Consider the following 8,076-nt stretch of genomic DNA (forward strand, 5'->3'; position numbering starts at 1 on the left):
ATAATTTGACGGCGATGGGTTACAGCTAGTTGGAGGGGGGGCTCCAAACATTTTATGTCATGGACCCCTGTTTGCGAGTCAAGAAGACGATTAGGCCTGAAATTCACAACTGGGATCAGGGTTTGCCACTTTGGGGTCCGTGATCAGGAATCTGGGGGTCAAACCCATTAGAATTTCATTTGGGACCGGGGTTGGAGTTTGAAGCCGGTATTGACATTGTCGCCTCCCACTGGAAGCCCCGGGATAAATCCTACCCCTTGTCAACCCGGGCCACCGGGCTCACCTCTACGTTAGGGTACAGAAAGATGGCGCAGAGGAGGGTCAATACTTACTTTCGAGCTCCGGGTCCAGGTAACGCAGTCCACCCGCTCTCTCTCTCTCTCTGTTGCGTAAGGAGGTCGGTCGCTCGGCTACTTCTGCCAGGCGTTAGAGAACCATTCGAACCAAAATATACCGGTCACCTCAAAGGGATCGAACACCACCTCCCCCCACCCCCATTGTGCTCGAGAATTATGTTCTGCCGGTAGGGGGAATGCCGCTTTCCTCTGTACAACGAACAAAACGCTGGAGGAATTCAGCAGGTCAGGCAACATCCACAGAAATATAGAAACATAGAAAACCTACAGCACAATACAGGCCCTTCGGCTCACAAAGTTTTGCCGAACATGTCCCTACCTTAGAAATTACTAGGGTTACCCATAGCCCTCTATTTTTCTAAGCTCCATGTACCTATCCAAAAGTCATTTCAAAGACCCTCTCGTATCCGCCTCCACCACCGTTGCCAGCAGCTCATTCCACGCACTCACCACTCTCTGAGTAAAAAACTTACTCCTGACATCTCCTCTGTACCTACTCCCCAGCACCTTAAACTTGTGTCCTCTTGTGGCAACCATTTCAGCCCTGGGAAAAAGCCTCTGACTATCCACACGATCAATGCCTCTCATCATCTTGTACACTTCTATCAGGTCACTTCTCATCCTCCGTCACTCCAAGGAGAAAAGGCCGAGTTCACTCAACCTCTTCTCATAAGGCATGCTCCCCAATCCAGGCAACATCCTTGTAAATCTCCTCCGCACCCTTCCTATGGTTTCCACATCCTTCCTGTAGTGAGGTGACCAGAACTGAGCGCAGTACTCCATGTGGGGTCTGACCAGGGTCCTATATAGCTGCAACATTACCTCTCGGCTCCTAAGCAATAAACAGTCCACGTTTCGGACTGAAACGTCAACTGTTTTAAAAGTTCAAAGTAAATTTATTATCAAAATACAGGTATGTCACCACGCACAACCCTGAGATTCATTTTCTTGTAGGCATACTCAATAAATCCATAATAAAATAATAACCAGAATAGAATCACACCAACTTCGACATTCAACCCAAGTCCTCGAGGAGTCCTTGAAAGTGAGAACATTTCAATGGTGAGACAAGTGAAGTTGAGTAAAGTTAACCCTTCTGGTTCAAGAGCTAGGAGCAATAACTGTTCCTGAACCCAGTGATGTGAGCCCTGAGGCTCTCGTACCTGCTTCCTGAAGGTAGCAGTGAGAAGGGACCACGTCCTAGGTGGTGGGGGTCCCTGACGATGGATGCTGCTTTCCTGCAACAACACTTCATGTTGTTGTTCAATGCTCAATGGTGGGAAGGGCTTTACCCATGATGGACTGGACCGTATCCACTACTTTTTGGAGGATTTTCCATTTAAGGGCATTGGTGTTCCCATACCAGGCTGTGATACAGCCAGTCAATATATTCTCCACCACACATCTGTAACACCCTGGAAAAGGTTTCACTGCTAACGTAATGGTCTTTCTGTAGGAGCAGTGTTTGGTTTAGGGTTAGAGATAAAGGGGGATTTGGAATGTGAGCCGTCCATTGAGGGGAGTGTGTTTTCTTGCTGTGAGCCTGACACCGAGGTGATCTGGGTCTTTTGTTTAGCAGAAGATGGAGAGAGAAGATGCCAGAAAGGAGAGGTCATAGACACCAGAAAGGAGGGGACTTGGAGTGGGGCCAGGGGTTGACAAAGCCCGGGGAAATTGATGGAGGATTGGAAAATGGGCCCTTTTCTTTTTGTTTTTCTTTACTAACCCTTTAGGTCAATTTAAGAATTATAAAGCTCACTTGTTTAATTGCACATGATGTACTGTCTGTTATTTCGTAGTACTGATTTGTAACAGGGTGACACATCACGCAGCATCCACCCAAACAGGAGGTTTTGCACCTCAATCTCACACGTTTGGTGGGGCCAGAGATGGTCTTCCCAAGACTGACACAGCTGATGGAACCTGAGGATTACACATCTATAGAAGTTTGTCAAAGTTTGTCATGTTGAATCTTTGCAAACTCCCAAGGAAGTAGAGGTGCTGCCATGCTGTCTTTGTAATTGCCCTTATGTGCTAAGCCCAGGACAGGTCCTCTGAATGATAACACTAAGGTAATTAAAGTTGTTGACCCTCCCAATCTGTGATCCTCCGATGAGGACTGGCTCATGGACTTCTGGCTTCTTTCTCCTGAAGTCAATAATCAGTTCCTTGGTCTTGCTGACATTGAGTGAGAGGTTGTTGTTGTGGCACCGCTCAGCCACATTTTCAATCTCCCTCCTATACGCTGATCATTCACCACCTCTGCTTTGGCCTTTGACAGTGGTGTCACCGGCAGACTTGAATATGCCATCAGGTTAGAGGCTATTCCAGTGGAATATGAGGCGTTGCTCCTTCAACCTGACTGCGGCCTTATCATGGCAGTGGAGGAGGCTGTGAACCAACCATTAGGAATGGGAAGTTGAATTGGAATGGGTGACTACTGGCAAATCCTGCCTACTCTGTCCCCAAATCTACATCAGCTCTTACCGATGTAAATGTCACCAAGGTGCTGCCTGGAATAGACAGTATTGGCTAGAAGGAGAGGTTAGACAAAGTTAAGATTGTTTTCTCGGGAGTGTTGGAGGCTGAAAGAAGAACTGATAGAGGTTTATAAAATTATGAGAGGCTCTGAGGTAGATAGAGTCCTTTTCCCAAGGTGTAAATGCCAAATACTGTAGGGCTTGGCTTTAAGGCATGAGGGTGGAGAGTTAGAGTGGTAGGTGCCTGGAATGCACCACCAGTGGAGATGATGGAAGTTTTTAAGAGGCATTCTGTCAGACACATAAACTGGCAGGAAATGCAGAAGTACAGGACATATGCTGCCAGATAGTTTTAATATAATTTGGCATCATGCTGACACAGATATTGTGGGCTGTAGGGATCAATGTCCTAAGTTCTATCAGCCAATAGTAATCATTCCTATGCCCATTCCCATCTGACATGTCGGGCGATGGCCTCTTCTCCAATGTCCCACTTTGGCCTTGTACCTTTTCTCCTTACCTGGCCATCACCTACCACTGGTGTCCCTCCTACTTTCCCATGACCTACTCTCCCCTACTATCAGATTCCTTCTTCTCTGGCCCTTTGCTTTTTCCAATCATCCCCTCCCAGCTTCTTACTTCACCCACCCCTTCCCTACCTATCACCCTCTAGCCATGCTCCTTCTCCTCCCCACACCTTTTTATTCTGGCATCTTTCCCCTTCCTTTCCAGTCCTGTTGAAGGGTCTTGGCCTGAAACATTGACTGTTTATTCATTTCCACAGATGCCACCAGACCTGCTGAGTTCCTCCAGCATTTTATGCATGCTGCTCAGTACTAATTATTCGCCTGGTTTTGCTCCTCATTAGCCTGTGTTAATACCCTCCTGCAACATGGAATGGCTAATTCTTCAGTATTAAATGCCATTGCTCCCTCTTTCCACAGATGCTGCCCGACCTTCTCAGTCATTGTTACGGCTTCAGTTTTGATCTCAGATTTTCAGCACCTGTGGGGGTTTTTGAATTTTATCAAACGGCTTAACTGTGTGCAGTTCTGGTCGCCTCATTATGGAAAGGAGCGTGGAGAGCGTGCCGAAGAGGTTCACCAGGATGCTGTCTAGACTGGGTGTATGACCCATAAGTAAAGACTGAACAAACTTGGACTGTTTTCTCTGGAATGTTGGAGGTCAATGGAGACCTGAGGTTTTGTTTCAATTATGAGAGATACACTTCAGGGTCTTTACCCAAAGGTGTTGTTCGTCCATCGTTGGCGTCGATGAGGACCTCGACACCATTATGATGGTGTCGAGACTAGCGTGTGATTTGGATTTAAGTGAGGGAGAGTTGCGCAGCGTCAGCCTCACTCTCTCTTCCCAATTCCCATCTGGATCCAGTGGCAAGACAGAGTCTAGACGGCTGGAGATGGGACTAGGCGCAGTGGATGACCAGGACGTCTTCTGTGTCTTGTCCTGCTCTACACGTTCCACGACGCTTGCAGAGACCGCCTTCTTGACCGTTGGACCTTCCATTGGTCTCGTCCGCTCAATCCGCCGGAGTCTGTCTTCACATACTGGAATAGACAACTCCCTATCTCACCGAGGGTTTGATTCCCGTCGGCTACCCTCACCTGGTTTAGCCGGATTGTCGAAGCCGTTGCTCGGGGTGTGGCCGCTGTCGCATGCAAACAGCTACGGGGAGCCACAGGTGAGAGCTGAGTGCCAGGTGGGGACCAAAGGTAGAAATGTCAAAATACCCAAAGGTGTGCTTCTAAAGTTAGAGGGGGAAGTGTAGATACATTTGTCCCATGTACATCTGAGTACAGGTTCCCACGTACAGGGAAATGTGGTGTTTGCGTTAACAACCAACACAATCTACGTTCAGGGACAGCCCGCAAGTGTTGCCAGGCATTCTGTAATGCACTGTACTGCTGCCATAAAACAACAAATTTAAGGATGTGTACTCAGTGGCCACATTAGTAGATACACCTGCTCAATAATGCCAATATCTAATCAGCCAGTCATGTGGCAGTAAATCAATGCAAGCAGACTCAGTTGCCGTTGAGACCAAACACCAGAACAGGGAAGAAATGTGGCTTTAACCATGGAGTAATTGTTAATCAATACACATCAAAGTTGCTGGTGAACGCAGCAGACCAGGCAGCATCTCTAGGAAGAGGTCCTCTAGGGATGCTGCCTGGCCTGCTGCGTTCACCAGCAACTTTTTATGTGCGTTGCTTGAAATTCCAGCATCTGCAGATTTCCTCGTGTTTGAGTAATTGTTAATGCCAGGCAGGGTGGTTTGAGTGTCTCAGAAACTGCTGATCTCCTGGTATTTTCATGCACAACAGTCTCTAGGGTTTACAAAGTTCAAAGTAAATGTACTATCAAAGTACATATATGTCACCTAACACAACCCTGAGATTCATTTTCTTGTGGGCATACTCAATAAATCTATAGAAGAGTAAGCGTAACAAAATCAATGAAAGACCACTCATCTAGGACATTTAAACAGACTGCAGAAGACAAACTGCAAATAGAAAATGAAATAATGATGATAATAATAATAATAAAGTAAGATATACGAGGGGAGATTGATAAGTTCGTGGCCTAAGGTAGAAGGATATGAGTTAACTTCGAACTTTCTGCATAATCACTCAAAGAGTTGACCTGCATGTGCAGCAAATGAAGGACACCAAAAGTTTTTTCAGTTATTTAAAGAGTAAAAGAAAGATGAGAGCTGATATTAGACTACTGGAAAATGATGCCAGTGAGTTAGTAATGGGGGTCAAAGAAATGGCAGATGAACCTAATGGGTATTTTGCATCAGTCTTTGCTGTGGAAGACACTAGCAGTGTCCCAGAAAGTCCGTGAGTGAATGCCATTGCTACTACAAAGGAAGAAGTGCTCGGCAAACTCAAAGGTCTTAAGGTGGATAAGTCACTTCGACTTGATGGACTACATCTCAGAATCCTGAGAGAGGTTGCTGAAGAGATAACAGATGCATTGGTTATGATCTTTCAAGAATCACTTAATTCTGGCATACTCCTGGAGGACTGGAAGATTACAAATGTCACACCACTCTTTAAGAAGGGAGGAAGGCAAAACAAAGGAAATTATAGGCCAGATAGCCTGACCTCAATGGTTGGGAAAGCGTTGGAGTCTATTATTAAGGATAAGGTTTCAGAGACTAATGATAAAATAAGTCAAAGTTAGCATGGTTTCTGTAAAGGGAAATCTTGCCTAACAAGAGTTCTTTGAGGAAGTAATACATACGGCGGTCAAAGGAGAGGCAGTGGATGTATTTAATTGGATTTCCAGAAGGCATTTGATAAGGTGCCACACGAGGCAGCTTAACAAGATAAAATCCTATGGCATTACAGGAAAGATACTGGCATGGATAGAGGAATGGCTGACAGGCAGGAGGCAGCGAGTGGGAATAAAGGGGACCTTTCTGGGTGGCTGCCAGTGACTAGTGGTGTTCCTCAGGGGTTAGTAATGGGACTACTCCTTTTCACATTGCTTGTCAATGATTTGGAGTATGAAATTGATGACTTTGTTTCAAAGTTTGAGGATGATATGTGGAGGGGTAGGTAGTGCTGAAGAGGTAATGTGATTGCAGCAGGACTTAGACAAATTGGAAGAATAGGCAAAAAAGTGGCAGATGCAAGTATTGGGAAATGTGCAATAATGCATTTTGGTAAAAGGAACACTAGAGTGGACTATTATCTAAATAGGGAAAAGTTTCAAACATTAGAGGTGCAGAGGGATTTAGGAATGCAAAACTCCAGAAGGTTGAGTCTGTGGTAAAGAGGGCAAATGCAATGTTGGTATTTATTTCAAGGGGAATAGAATATAAAAGCAACAAGATAATGCTGAGGCTTTCTAAGACATTAGCCACACTACACTTGGAGTATTGTCAACAGTTTTGGGCCTCATCTCAGAAAGGATGTTTTGTCATTGGAGAGAGTCTAGAGAAGGTTCACGAGGATGATTCCAGAAATGAAGTGGTTAACGGATGAGGAGAGTTTGGCAGCTTTGGGACTTTAACTCACTGGAATTTAGAATGTGTGTGGGGGGGGGGAAATCTCATTGAAATTTACTGAATGTTGAAAGGACTAGATAGGGTGGATGTGGAGAGAATGTTTCCTATGGTGGGGGTATCCAGAATTTGAGGGCACAGCTTCAATCGAGGGGCAACTTTTTAAGAACAGAGGTAAGGAGGAATTTTTTTTTAAGCCAGAGAGTACTGAATTTGTCAAATGCTCTGCCACAGACTGTGGTGGAGGCCAAGTCTGTGAGTATATTTAAGGCCGCAGTCGATCGTTTCCTGTTCGGTGAGGGCATCAAAGGATATGACAAGACAGCACGTGTATGAGGTTGAGTGGGATCCAGGATCAGCCATGATGGAATGGCGGAGCAGACTCAACAGGTTGAATGGCCTAATTCTGCTCCCATGTCTTATGGTCTTATATCGAGTGGTGGGGGTCCCTGATGATGGATCCTGCTTTCCTGCGACAGGGTTTCATGTAGATTTGCCGAATGGTTGTGAGAACTTTACCAGTGATGGATTGGGCTGTATAATGGTGTGAAAAACCAAAAACATCCAGTGAGCAGCAGTTCCTTTGTTAATAAGAGGTCAGAGGAGAATGACCAGACTCGGTCAAACTGACAGGAAGGCGACAATAAATCAAATGACTACATTACAACAGTACTACGCAGAAGGGCATCTCTGAACACACATCAAACCTTAAAGTGAATGGGCTTATAGTCACAAGATGACAAACATACTCAAGTAGCCATTTTTTAGGTCTAGGAGGTACCTAACAAAATGGCTACTAATTGTAGGAGAGACAATTTTCAGTAAAGAATTGTTGGAAGCTTAAATGTAACTTTTAAAAACATATAGTGGAGAGTACACTGGCTTGGCTGCATCACGGCCTGGTATGGAAACACCGATGCCTTGGAATGGAAAATCCTACAAACAGGAGTGGATTTAGCCCACTACATCACAAAAGCCCTCCCAACAACTGAGCACATCTACTTGAAACACTGTTGTAGGAAATTAGCATCCATCATCAGAGATACCCACCACTCAGGCCACGCTCTCTTCTCGCTGCTGCCATCAGGTAGAAGGTAAAAGAGCCTCAGGACTCACACCTCCAGTTTCAGTAACAGTTACTACCCTCTCAACCATCAGGCTCTTGGATTGAAGGGGATAACTATACTCACTTGCTCCATCATTG

The 8,076-nt window shown here is 45.5% G+C and overlaps 1 protein-coding gene across 1 annotated transcript in view; it reads right to left on the reverse strand.

The window, feature by feature from the left end:
- LOC140210821 (uncharacterized) overlaps positions 1-491 on the reverse strand; it is a 96,287-nt gene extending 95,796 nt beyond the window's left edge. The window contains exon 1 of the mRNA XM_072280087.1: positions 333-491. The gene's annotated coding sequence lies outside the window, so the exon portion shown is untranslated. The remainder of the gene's footprint in view (positions 1-332) is intronic.
- Positions 492-8,076: the final 7,585 nt, after the last annotated feature.

The sequence above is a fragment of the Mobula birostris genome, chromosome 16 (assembly GCF_030028105.1).
Source record: "Mobula birostris isolate sMobBir1 chromosome 16, sMobBir1.hap1, whole genome shotgun sequence".
In the NCBI taxonomy this organism is placed as follows: Eukaryota; Metazoa; Chordata; class Chondrichthyes; order Myliobatiformes; family Myliobatidae; genus Mobula; species Mobula birostris.